The sequence below is a fragment of the Myripristis murdjan genome, chromosome 20 (assembly GCF_902150065.1).
Source record: "Myripristis murdjan chromosome 20, fMyrMur1.1, whole genome shotgun sequence".
Classification (NCBI taxonomy): Eukaryota; Metazoa; Chordata; class Actinopteri; order Holocentriformes; family Holocentridae; genus Myripristis; species Myripristis murdjan.
In genome coordinates this window covers 28,215,225-28,230,131 of record NC_043999.1, presented here as the reverse complement: position 1 = coordinate 28,230,131, position 14,907 = coordinate 28,215,225, and positions in this window count along the sequence as shown.

Below are 14,907 nucleotides of genomic sequence, written 5' to 3'. Positions count from 1 at the left end.
TAAGGTCTCTATCAAGATATTAATGAGCCTATATACACTCCCAGAAAATAAAGCCCATAATTCTACCTTTATGGGCCCGGCAGGTTGTCACTGGGGCAATACCCTCTATGGTGCAGCTTTTGTACCCCTGACATTGGGTTCTTATACCTACAATACTCACGGGATAATTGTATAACCTATTTTTCATATCTGCAAATCTACAAAACATTGATTTAAGGTAGATTTTAACTTGTAGGCTATGGTTGAGTGGCCTTGAAATGAAATGTTTACCTTATGTATTTATTTAGTCAGTCTTTATTTGGCCATTATTTGGTACAATGTGAGAATACAAATTCTGTCTTCTGATACTATACCTTAACATTTAGAGGAAACTGGGCATTTATGTACCTTTTCCTGCTTGGGGACATATATGTTCCTTTTTGGCTCTGAAAAAGGATCATATTATTACCTTGATGTCCAGTAATTAACATGAACATTAACATTTGCGTCTGTTTTACCTTGGTGGTTGTTCCACACACAAAGATGGCTGCTTGACCCCTGGGAGCTTTGATGGAATCCTGCTGTTGCCATAGATAATCTGCTTGTGCGCTTTCACTTCATGCGCAAGCAGATCTGTTTCCTCAGAGAGAAGTATTCCTTCTTACTGGGCAGATACACCTGCATAACAATTTTAAAGGGAATGGAAGAAGGCACTCTGATTGGTTTATTGCATGTTATGCACTGAATATTCACATGATTAATGAAGAGACTAAGTACAACCCTTTGAACCATTCCCCTGACACAACCGCCCTTTTTTCTTCGATTAAAATAGCAAAAGTGGACTTGGACTCACCCTAAATGCACTTGTGCAATGCTCCTCAGAGTGTGCGCTTAGATCATTAAAACAGAGCCCAACGTTTTGGCTCCCAGAACTCATTCCTGCTATCTCTCCCTAAAGCCCGTACTGAACTGGGAAAAGGGCATTACAGTATGTTGTTCCCTCTGCTTGGAATCACTTGCAAAATGTATCTAGAGCTGGTTTCTCTCGATACATTTAAAGTAATCCATCTGGAGGCAGGCACAGTTGGCTGCAGATGTTTTAACTAATTCAGAACGCCTCTCTATGATTCATGAGATCAATGACTTGGGATGATGGCTGATGAATATTTTTGGTATTTTATGATTCTGTAATTTATTCCCTGTTTTTACTGTAACTTGTTATATGCTGTATGTCTGCAAGCCTGTTATCTGTGCCTCTGCCTGTCTTGGCCAGAAATCTTATAAAGGAGCCACTACATAGAATGGAGAGTTAACTGTCTGCTAATAAATCGCTGTTCAAAGCCATGAAAAACAGAGGTGGAGCAGACACTTTACCAGCCAGGACTTCATTGCTGACAGTACAGAGAGAACCAGTGATCAGTCATGTTTTTGATGGCTAAGCCAGAAGTTACCTCGACCTCTCCGCATTTCCACAGGATTTTCTATAGGGTTTTTTTTTTTTTATGCTCATAACAGCTGGGAATGTTGTGGTTGTTAATGGGTACAATTTATCCAAATCCAAAGGGACAAAGGGAAAATCCTATGGGATTAGACAGGTTTTAGCACTACAAACTACAGCATTGTATTAGCTTTGAGGGCCAGCATGGGCACTTTTTGCACTGACGGTACCAAAAGTTGATATTCTGTGCCGATATGTAGTGCCATTATTTAATGCAATAATAATGTAATGTATAATTAGAAGCATTGAGTGTTTCTCCTTGTAAATACATTCTTGCCAGACTTGCCTGAGAAAAAATGAGCCAGCCATTCAGACCAACATGGAAAATAAAGCTCACAGCTGAAACACAGCAGACTATTTATACTACTATTTAGATTAGATTAGATTAGATTCAACTTTATTGTCATTGCACATGTCACAAGTACAGAGCAACGAAATGCAGTTAGCATCCAACCAGAAGTGCTTAGCAGTGTATTAAATACAAATGTACAGTATATACACATTATTTCATAAACATATTATATATGTGTATATATATATATATATATATATATATATATATATACATAGTGCAAATTAATAAATAACTTGCTGTAAAGTGCAGGTATGAAATGAATAATATATAATGCTACAGGTATGTACAGAATAAACAGGTTGAAAAATATAGAGTTGAGATTTATATTATTATCATATTAGATTATATGATTTACACAGATCTTGATTGCAGTATGTACATGAGTGCAGAGAAGTATTGACAGTAGTGCAAGGAAGTAGTGGATAATAAGTCCGGTACAGTTACAGTATGTACAGTAGTGCAAGGAAGTAGTGGGTAACAAGTCCGATACAGTATGTACAGTAGTGCAAAGTAGTGGGTAACTAGACCAGTTCAGCTCACCTCCTGGAGGGGTGGAGGGATGGGGGAGTTGGTTTGTGGGAGCGAGAGGGGGCGGGGGCCTGGGGGGACAGAGTTCAGCAAGGAGACAGCTGTGGGGAAGAAGCTGTTCCTGAACCTGGTGGTTCTTGTCCGGAGACTCCTGTAGCGCCTCCCAGAGGGCAGGAGGGCAAACAGACTGTGTGCTGGGTGGTAGGAGTCCTTTGCAATGTTAGCTGCTCTCCTGAGACAACGCTTCCTGTAGATGCTGTCAATGGCAGGAAGTGAAGCTCCGGCGATGCGCTGGGCGGTTTTCACCACCCTCTGCAACGCCTTCCGGTCAGAGACAGAGCAGTTCCCGTACCAGACTGTGATACAGTTGGTAAGGATGCTCTCGATGGTACAACGGTAGAAGTTCACCAGGATGTCAGAAGAGAGGTGGTTTTTCTTCAGAGTCCTCAAGAAGAAGAGGCGCTGGTGAGCCTTCTTGACCAGGCTGGAGCAGTTAGTCGTCCAGGAGAGATCCTGTGAGATGTGGATCCCCAGGAATTTGAAGCTGGTCACAGGCTCCACTGTCACACCGTTGATGTGGATGGGTGGATGAGTGACAGCATTCTTCCTGAAATCCACTATGAGCTCCTTGGTTTTTGAGGTGTTGAGTGTCAGGTTGTTGTCCTCGCACCATGCAGCCAGGCGATCCACCTCCTCCCTGTAGGCCGACTCATCGTTGTCCTTGATGAGGCCAATCACGGTGGTGTCATCCGCAAACTTGATGATGGTGTTGGAGCCATGTACAGGTTTGCAGTCGTGGGTGAAGAGGAAGTAGAGGAACGGACTCAACACGCAGCCTTGTGGTACGCCAGTGTTCATGATGAGAGTGGAGGAACAGTGGTGGTCTAACCTGACGTGTTGCGGCCTGTTGGTCAAAAAGTCCAGTAACCAGTTGCAGATGGGCGCTTTGATGCCCAGATCTGCCAGTTTGGTTACCAACTTTGACGGGATGACAGTGTTGAATGCTGAACTGAAGTCTATGAACAGCATTCTGGCATGTGTTATTATTGAGTACGTTTACATGCACACCATATTCCGGTTCGGCTCAATATTCCGGCTAAGGTAACTGCGCCGCGGCAACTGGAATATTCCGTTTACATGTTACTTGGCATGCCCCCGTGTTTCGGTGTATTCCACTCTCTGACGTAATGCGACACTCAGCCGCGGGGGGCAGCAGTACGCGTATAGGCGTCTGGTCTGCCGGAAAAACAGACGAAGAAGTCTTCTTCCTCGTCTTCTTCTTCTTTTTCTTCTTCTTCTGTCGCTATTTCTATGTTTTCTCCCATCGATATACTCCGTGATATTTAAGTCTTTCATTAGCTGAAGGTGGACTGCAGTCTCCTGGCTCTTGCTGCTGTTCGCCCTGCCGTTTTCCCCGCTTGCACGTAACCATAGCAACAAAGACGCCACAGAATTCCTTGTGAGTCGAGCATGCGCAGTCGTGACTGAATATTCCGGTTCGGGGAGTTTTGGTTACATGCCCCAATATTCCGGTTGGAACAGGAATATTCCAGGGGGCTTATTCGGAATTCTCTCCAACCGGAATATGACCTTAATCGGGTTCGGTGCGTGTTTACATGACACGTGCGCAACCGGAATATTGCGAATATTCCGGTTAATACAGGAATAAGGTGTGCATGTAAACGTGCTCATTGTCCAGGTGTGAGAGGACAGAGTGCAGCGCTGTGGAGACTGCTTCCTCTGTACTCCTGTTCTTGCGGTAGGCAAACTGGTGGGGATCCGGGGTGGGTGGCAGGCAGGATTTGAGATGTGCCAGAACCAGCTGCTCCAGGCACTTGGAGATGATGGGGGTGAGTGCCACTGGGCGGTAGTCATTGAGACATGCTGGGGTGGAGTGTTTTGGTACCGGCACTATGGTGGTGGATTTGAAGCAGGTCGGAACAACAGCACGGGCTAGGGACAGGTTTAATAAGTCCGTCAGGACCCCCGCCAGCTCCCCAGCACATGCTCTGAGCACACGTCCAGGGATGCCATCAGGGCCTGCAGCTTTGTGTGCGTTGATCCGGCTCAGCACTGCTTCAATATCAGTGGGGGAGAATGACAGTGGTTGGTGGTCGGCAGCCAGCTCTGCTTTTATTGGAGGTGCATGGTTATCCTTCTCAAACCGAGCATAGAAGTTGTTAAGCTCGTTGAGGAAGGATGTGTCAGAGGAAGGGGGGGAGGGGTTGGTGGGCTTGTATTCACTGATGACACGGATGCCTTGCCACATGCGTTGGGGGTTGGAGTTGGAGAAGTGCTCCTCAACCTGCAGCTTGTAGCAGTGCTTGGCCTTCTTGATGCCTCTTTTCAGGTCAGTCCTGGCTGTACTGTAGGCTTGTGCGTCTCCTGATCTGAAGGCGGTGTTGCGGGCCTTCAGCAGTAGATGAACATCCCTGTTCATCCAGGGCTTCTGATTGGGGTACATGGTGATCTTTTTCTGGGTGGTGACATGGTGGTGGAGATATAATCCATTACTGAGGAAGCGTAGCTTTCGATGTCAGTATGGGGGTGAGTGGATGCCTGAGTAGCAAACATACTCCAGTCTGTGTGCTTGAAGCGGTCCTGCAGCACAGAGTCAGTTCCCACAGGCCACACTTTTATTGTCCTCACTGTTGGTTTCACACGTTGGATGAGTGGAGAGTATTTAGGGGATAGAAACAGGGAGAGGTGATCTGACTGTCCTATGTGGGGGAGGGGTGTCGCCTTGTATGCTCCAGGTATGTTTGAATAAACCTGGTCCAATGTCTTGTCTCCTCTGGTGTGGCAGGAAACATGCTGATGAAATCTGGGGAGGACTGTCTTCAGGTTGGAGTGATTAAAGTCACCCGCAATAATAAAAGCAGCCTCCGGGTGTGTTGTCTGCTGTTTGCTAATGGTTGCATGCAGTTCCTTCATTGCAAGTTTAGCATTAGCATCCGGTGGTATGTAAACAGCAGTGATAATAACTGATGTGAGTTCTCTTGGAAGGTAGTACGGTCGACATTTAACCATGAGAAACTCCACATCAGGTGAGCAGTGTCTCTCGGTGATAACAGAGTTAGTGCATCAAGCATTGTTTACATAAATGTACAAACCTCCGCCTCTGGTTTTACCGGAGCCGTCTGCAGTCCGGTCTGCCCTGTGAGTGTAGTGTCCTGCTAGCTCGATGGCACTGTCCGGGCAATTGCTGTTTAACCAGGTCTCTGTGAAGATCATGACGTTCGAGTCCTTAATCCGTTTGTTGTTGGTGAGGCAGAGTCGTAGTTCGTCGATTTTGTTAACCAGAGATCGGACATTAGCGAGGAAAATGCTGGGTAAAGGGAGCCGGTGCGGTGTTAGCTTTAGCCTAGCTCGTAGCCCTCCGCGCTTACCCCGCCTTTGTTTACGATCTCGACGCCGCCTGCGTGCACTTCCGCCCGGCCGGGAAGAGTGAGCAGCCTCCAGTGTCCTGGAGATCTCCGGTATGAGTCGGAGATCGGCGATAAAACTGTCGGAGTTGTGTAATCCGATGTCCAAAAGCTCCTGTCTGCTGTAAGATGTTAGAGCAGTGCTGTTCTGTGTAAACAGGCCAGTTAGGAGCAGGTAAAACACTGCATATTTGAAAAACTGGAGAGACGCTGAGCCTCATGTTGTTCACGCGCCGCCATCTTGCTCATGCCCATACTTATTCTACCAGCACTGTGCACACTGCATAACCCTATCCATATCCATGTATCATCATGACTGCTTCCACCCAGTGCCGGCTTTACCTGTGTTGGCGCTCTAGACAAAATTACGCCCATGCGCCCTTCCATGACTACTCACAGGTCTGTTTGAGTAGGTGGAGTATGCAGCTCTGCAGAGACACCAGGGACTCTGTAAAGAGAGGGGCAAAAACAGTGTGGGCGTATATGAGTCCATTATCCTGCATGTATACTACACCTACCCTGCTTTACAAATGAACTGGCTGATACCCTGCTCACATTATACATGGTATAATGTGAGCAGGGTATCTGTGTGTGGTGTGACCATACCAGTATGTTTTGACATGCTTGCTCATGGGCGAGAGTCTGGTTCATGGGATGAGCCAAAATATGTTGGGTCTCTGTAAAGCGCCTTGAAATAATTTCTGTTATGATTTGAGGCTATACAAATAAAATTGAATTGTATTGAACTCAATGTTTGGCCCATTTACTACAATTTAGCCACATTTTAGATTGCAACAAACCATTTTTGAAAATCATGTGGGGCTGCTAAAGATTTCACAGCATGTAATCAAAATCCTTTCATTTTTAAATATGACTTTTTGGCTGGAAAAACCCTCCTTATTATGTAGCTAACTTCTGTAGCTAACAAAGTCACCAGCATTCATGAATCATGAAACTAATAACTCACTGTGTAAAGCTCCCATTTCACTCAACCTAATTTCAAGTCATCAAAACACAACAGTGCTGCTGCTTTTAGGAAAGCTAATGTGGATGACTTTCTTATAGTGATGAAATACTGCTGTGAAAGTGTGAAGTTCATTTTCATATCAGAGTGGAATTAAGCATTAATACACAAGAGGGTGTGCTTGGCCGTTATTATGATGCTAACGGAACTCGGCGCAAGCGCCTCGTTCCTGGCTGCATCACTGAAGTGACAATAATGACGGTCAAGCACACCCTCAAGTGTAATAATGTGATTATACAACTATTACCAACAAATTAAAATGTATAATCATAATGTATTCATACTGTGGGCATTTCACTTTCAAAATATAAAACGTTTGTTGCCAGTATTCTCTCCGTTTCAGCAGAAAACATGAGATCTGACGTTAACTAGTCCTTGTCAGCCAGCCAACTTGGGCTTATCATGTTTTCTAGACATTGTGATTTCCCAAAACTGAATAAATACCTCACATAGCAACACAAAACTGCTCTGCTAGCTCAATCATGTTGTTGTGCATGCGTCTTCTGAAAAGCTGATTGGCAGACAGCTTATTTTCCATTCAAAACGCCACGTACAGGAAACACCGGCTACAAAACTACTGTAAATACTCGGTATCACAGAGCGCATGCGCGCGTCAAGCTGTCAACTTTCCAGCTGATCCAGCTCGTCACTCGTCACTCTTGCGTATCTCGGCTTTTTCTGCTCTGTCCTGTCTTCCTCGTTCAGCCATTTATCCAAACCTAGCTCGCCAAATAAATCAAAATTGACAAAACGGTCCATTATGCAAGCGAACAAAGTTGACAGTGGCTTTTGATGCGGGTTTCAGTGAAACATTTCGTGTTGCCATGGAAACCACACAGACACGGGCAATAACATTGTCGGGCGGAGTAATATTTTCAGTGATGAGGTTTTTTCATTTGAGCTAGCCGTGCTCAATTGCTCATTCTAAACGTCTGATTGACCAATCAGATCGCTCGGTCAGATCTACATGTTGTATAATGAATGGAAACCAATAGCTGGATAAAAGGGAGGAAAAATGATATCAGAGTTCTAAAATATGACTGCTTGCTTTGGGAAAATGATAGCAGAAAATGAAGCATTAATATTTTGTAGGTATGCTAATACATGTAGAGTCACTGGCATTGTCCTTTAAATACAGTTTTAAGAGGTCTAGAAGTTACATTTTGATGCAGCAGTAAAATTGAATGGAGGTGGAGACAAACTCCAGATGTGAAGAACCTGGAAGAACCTAGAATCTGGAAAAAACATGAGAAAAACCAACCACTGGCGGCGTTATACCAAGGTTTTTTTCTGGAAAACTTATGTTTTTAAGTGAAAATACATGCTCAGACATGATTTTTTCTCTGTGGCAGTCAAAGTTTGCATAAGCATCACACACACAACTCAGAACAGTAACGTTAGCATGCTTAGCTTAGCTAACCTGAACTAGAGACAGCATGCTGCTAACACCTGGTGCAGAATGCTAACAGACAGAGGCCAGCTAGCCAGCTAAAGTCCTCTGTTGAAATGGACCCACTTGATTTCTGAACAAAAAGCAGCGAGCTGACACCTCTGCCAACACAGCCACACATCCAGCGGCTCAGAACAGCAGCATGCTAGGCTCAGCATGGCGTGCTTCTTGATGATCTTCTGAAGATCTTCTTCCTGATCCAAAACAAGTGGACCACTTTGCTAAAGCAGCCAAACATAAAGCAGCTGCAACAGCAGCAGACACAAGAAGGCAGCTAACATCACCTACCAGTCCAGCAGCAGGGCTGCAGCTCGGTGCCTGGCTCGCAGTCTTTGACGTGTGAAGCTCTCGTCCAACATTTCCTCCAGTCTTGTCTCTTGCTCGGTTACTCTCTTTTTTTCTCTTTCTTGTTTCCTCCGTCAACGTTTTTGTTGGGTTTCTTGGGCTCTGCCATGATGTGTGTACTGAGGACAGCTAGCGAGCTCGCTCGATGCAGGGGCTGCTGGTGACGTGGTGCCATAAAGCGTGATGCCTGTCTCCGTCCCAGTCCCCCAAACATCCACAGAGCAGGACCAGGCTTTCAGGGTGCAGAGCAGCCGTGACAGAGACACCATGCTTCTCCATATATGTCAGTGTAACATTAATATGATGTTGAGGCTGTTATTTTAACCCTATAAAGCCTGAACTATGAAAGAATTGGCAGAAAATAGCATTTAAAAAAAAAATTGAACCCTTTATTTAGTCCTATAACAAAATATATATATCTAAAAAAAAGAAAAATCAAAAAATATGTTATTACACGGCCTTTCTGGTGTATGATATATGATACGTACTTGAAGTGCCAATGGTATGGTCCAGGGTGAACAGGGGAAGTGTCCAAAGGTATACAACAGTATTTTGGTCAAGTATTGATTAAACTGAAAACAAAAAACGGAATTGAAAATGTGTATCATATATGATACAAATGGCTTTATAGGGTTAAGGCAAAAATGCTACATAGTGTTGTTTTCAACGGCAAAATCACTTGTATGGTCCTTTAAACATTCTTAGACATCTGCATTGCATTACTGCGTTGTAGACAAATGTAATGTGATTACAATAACGCATTACTTTGTGATGCATTACTGTAATTCGTTGCCCCAAAACTCTGGTCCTAACAAGGAAGTACATAACAATCTGTCCCTCCAGACACATCTTCACATTCCTCCTCTACTCTCACTAACTCTGGCTTCCTTTTGATCTCTCTCTCTCTCTCTCTCTCTCTCTCTCTCTCTCTCTCTCTCTCTCTCTCTCTCTCTCTCTCTCTGTCCCACTCTTTCTCTCTTTTTTCCCATCTAACTGAGATCTGAGCTGGGTTTAACTAGAATGACGCAGCTGTTCAGAAAACTGCAGCATCAAGGAGGAAGGGCATTATTTTTAAATATTAGCAAGTTGGCTGACCTATCTGTCTTTCACACACACACACACACACACACACACACACACACACACACACACACACACACACACACTGCCCAGCCCATCCACTGGCGGACATCATCATTCAGTGCATGTCATTTGTAAACTAATTTGATGCTTCTGCTGGGATTATATAAGGCCAACAGAGGGCAAATAATTTTGTTGGTCGCTGGCTGTCATTTATAATCACAGTCTTGGCCTTGTCGTTACTCTGACAAAAGGGCATTTGGAATGAAATCTGAATTCCAGTCAGAGTTCCAGCTGGAATAAAGCATCAAATTTATTTTTCTTGAAAATTGCTGTCTAATTTCTATATCTATTTTGTTTATGACGTGAGGATATTGGTATGTTGTTTAGATGTCTTCCCAATTTATTGGTGACGGAGGAGCAGTGGGTATGTTGCTGTTCAGGGACTGGCCACTGGAGGGCGCAACCTTTATACCTCAGGGCAGGGAAGGAGTGGAGGAGAGAAACACCAAACACCTCTTTGTTTGTGTACAGATTACAATGGCGTTTCCTTTAAAAAAATAGATATAGATAGATGGATAGATAGATAATATACGCTATGAGGACACTGTAACATTGTGCAGTACAATCAGTACTTGAGTTGAGGGGGAATGAGGGCGGATGGCATCCCCGCCGAAATAAAAACAGTCAAAATCATCCACCCTGTAAAACTGCCATCCTCCCTTTCCAACCCCCATGTGGAAATATTACTGCTATTTCATCATTTGAGAGTAGTACGCATGTTGAGTTAAAGAAATAATACAATCTGAGGGGACAGGGGCACGCAAACATGCAATGATGCAACATGATTGTTATTTGTAATTGGCTGATGCCAGAGGGAGCGGCGCCAATATACATCCATGGCGCGAGCTGCAGCGCAGAGCGACATCTTGAGGATGAACTGCGCTCCAGTGTCAGCATGGGCCAAACGAGCGGCTGGACAACGAGATCTTAGGGACTATCAGGCATGGCGCGGGGGTGGGGTGGGGGGGATTCTCAAATATTTTACCAGTATTAATGATGAAATTATTAATTGAACTGACTGGAGGTGGAGCCACAAGTCTCACCTGTGCATACATGTCCATTTTTTCTATACCCATGCAGCTTTGGGCAAAAAATAATGCATTTTTTTTTTTTTTTTTATCATGCTGGAAAATGTGTTTTTTCACCTGTTGTTTTGATCTATTTCTGCATAGGCTACTGGAGTGTTAAATAGTGTAGGGGATGCATAATATATCATTTAGACAGTACATCATTAGGCTAATATGTTTATTTCAAATTACACCCCTGCCCCCACCCCTATTTTTTTTTTTTTTTTTTAAAGTTAAAAAAAAAAAAAAATTGACCATCCCCCTGAATTTTTTTTTACAACTCAACTACTGATTAATAAAACAAGTATATCATAGCCTACATGCTGTATGACTACAGTTTTAGTCACACACACACACACACACACACACACACACACACACACAAAGATGTATACATATGTGTGCGCGCACACACACACACACACACACACACATACTTACATACATATATGTATATATAAAAGTATAAAAATGTATGTAATGTTATCTATAAAAATTCGAAAAAGAAATAAAGTTAATTTTGTTACAATGGTGGTATCTCAATTAGAGTTCTCATCGGGCCTGAAAATTAAGACCCGACCCGACCCGGGACCAACTGGGCCAGCCCGAGGCCCGACCCGACCCGACTAATTAGCCGAACTTTAGGCCCGACAGCCCGATAAAGCCCGAAAAAAAAAAAAAATCGCCAAATTCGCCAGTATTTAGCAGCGCCGCGGCACCGGGGCACCATCAGTTGGCATCAGGCGGCACCATCAGCAGCAGGCAACTCACCTGTCAGATCCGGCAGACCTGACGGGTGGGCGTGGTATCGGATGGTGCCGCGGCAGGCCCGCCTGATGCCGACAGATGGTGCCGCGGCATGTGCGGGTCAATACGGTAGTCTAGAAAACTGGAGATTTTTTTTTTTTCTCGTGCGCCCCCAAGTAGATTGCGCCCTGGGCAGTTGCACTGCCCATAGCAGAAACCGTCCCTGCTGCCGAGTCTGCCAGCAACTCTCTCTCACTTGTTTGCGCTGCGCTCGCACAGCTGGTTGTCTCTCTGTCACTGAAAGTTTAGCCTCCAAATCCAATCCAGTCTCTCACTCTCTCCACCAGTCACATAAAAATGAAACGTCATAATCAATAACACAACACATAATTCTATTTTTTTATTACCAAAAAAAAAAATCCCCACAGAACCCGAAGCCCGACCCGACCCGCCCAATTCACGTAAATTTTAGGCCCGACCCGACCCGAAAATGTCGGGTCGGGTCGGGTCGGGTCGGGTTCGGGCAGAATATGAGAACTCTAATCTCAATACACATACTGTTATAAAGAGTTTATGGAGTTCTCTGGACGGGGGTGATGAGGTGATTAATCTTCATTGCTCCCTAAATCATGTATGCACAGCCAGTTCTCCCCAAAAGGATCTCAGAGTTTTTGTATTTTCCATGTCACACCTTCAGCAGCTGTCTGTCTTCATTTGGATACAACTCTCATGCAATTTAACATTCAACAGATTTCTCACAAAGGAAATATATCCCAAAATATGAACCAAACTCTTCACACAAGTGAAGATGTCAGTTCATAGGACTTAAATGCGAGGTACCCTTTGGTTTTCTTACACCATATTCATTGTCTCCCACCTAATGAAATATGAGGGGGGGAGTATACATTGGTATTCATTTGTCCGTGTGTCATTCGTCACACAGGGGAATGATGGCTAAACGGGTGCTCAGATTTCCACCAAATTTGGTGGGGAAGTTGGTCACTGGCCAAGGAAAAAGTAACTGACTTTTTGCAACCTTTGTCCAAAAGGGGGCATGGACATGGTCATGGTATATCACAGTAATGCTCACAACCTCTGAACGCATTTACATGTCATCACTAAACTTTGATCAGGGCATACACCAGCATTTTAGGGCCATTGTAGGGAGACAAATTAAATAGGAAGACAGGGGAGGGGGGGTTAACATTCGGTGAAAAATAGGGATATTCTTTGAGATTAAAGTGGTAAATTTATGATTATGATTTATGAGAAAAACACTTAGAAAAATATTTTTCTTTAACTTTTTGGTGAAGGAGCCACATGGCTTTACTTTGCAAGGCTTCATCAATCACACACTGCAAACACTGCCGCGGCTTGATACACAAGTGATTTCCATAAACTCTTTACAACAGTATGTGTATTGAGATACCACCATTGTAATGCTGTGTATCATGGCAAGTGGCAATTTTCAGATTTTTTTTTTTTTTTTTTTATGTAACTCCCCATTCCCCCGGGGCTGTATTTTTTTTTTTCTCTCCTTACAATGGCATTCATGCACCGGCGTAGGTCTGTCATGGGCCACAGGAGACCTGATGAACTTCAGGCTGTTCAGTGCAAAGTGGGTGTGGCATACCACAAAAAGTTTCAGAGTTTCCCAATAGATTTTCCATAATGGCACAAAATTTTGACACAAGGTTTGTTCTGGGCCAAGGAACCACATGTTAACTTCTCACAGTGATCGAGCCCCTCCACTTCTATTTGTAGCAATTTCTCCAAAGGAGGCCTTGTGGGGTGTTCTGACTTGGCATGTAGCTGCATCCAAGTTGGTTGACAGATGGCCACGCCCATTTCTCATTGTGCTCTGTATTACTAATTCTGGAGGAGGACTATTGGCTCTCTCGAGTTTCATTCATTTGTTTCATCATCTTGTTCATTCTGTACCATGTTATGTGAAAGAAGATCTCTGCCAATAATGCTTTTATTTTTTTTAAACTGAGTTTTTATTAAACACACATAATATAAAGAACATAAATCCTGTATATAGAAACAATGTATACATAAGTAATTACAAATACAGTTCCTGGATTGTAATAATTTTCATGACAGACCTACCTAAACATGAGCAGCATATATCCAGTACAGTAACTGCAGTGTTAGCCCGTCTCTCCATTGCATTATGCTGGGAGGTTGTAGCTTCAACCAGGAAGCTGTTGTCAATTTTTGCTATTAAAAGCACAATTCCTACTTAATATTTTAAATCTCCATCCATCATATTATCAGAGAGTATACCCACTCCAACAATGTGTTTTAGTTGCATCACATGGTACTTATCAAACTGTGTTTGTGGCAGTGGAAGAACTGTTGGTGGTGGACAACATATTCACTTGTTTCCTTTGGAGTTGTTGGATCTGGTGAGTCGTTGGATCTGTACAGATTGACTTGGTTATTAACAAATGGCTCTGTTTTTTCCTCAAGGGGGCCGAATCAATTAGTTTGGATTATAAAGCCAATGTTGGATCACAGACTAGAAGCTAGAACATATGTTGGCCTTCTGCTGCCTCTGGATTGGGACAACTGTGGATGTGTGTAGTCTGATCAGCTCACTGTTGTCTTTTTTTCAAGATTCAAGATTCAAGTTTTTTATTTGACACATGCATGAATGTACAAGTACAGCAGCAGTGAAATGCAATGGCAACAACTCCAGCACTGTGCAAGTAAAATAGCTAAAAATAAAAATAAAATAGAAAGTATATATATATATATATATATACATACACACACACACACACACACACACATATATATATATATATACATACATACATACACACACACACACACACACACACATATACATATATATATATATACAGTACAGGCCAAAAGTTTGGACACCCCTTCTCATTCAATGCGTTTTCTTTATTTTCAGGACTATTTACATTGTAGATTCTCACTGAAGGAATCAAAACTATGAATGAACACATGTGGAGTTATGTACTTAACAAAAAAAGGTGAAATAACTGAAAACATGTTTTATATTTTAGATTCTTCAAAATAGCCACCCTTTGGTCTGATTACTGCTTTGCACACTCTTGGCATTCTCTCCATGAGCTTCAAGAGGTAGTCACCTGAAATGGTTTTCCAACAGTCTTGAAGGAGTTCCCAGAGGTGTTTAGCACTCGTTGGCCCCTTTGCCTTCACTCTGCGGTCCAGCTCACCCCAAAGCATCTGGATTGGGTTCAGGTCCGGTGACTGTGGAGGCCAGGTCATCTGCCGCAGCACTCCATCACTCTCCTTCTTGGTCAAATAGCCCTTACACAGCCTGGAGGTGTGTTTGGGCTCATTG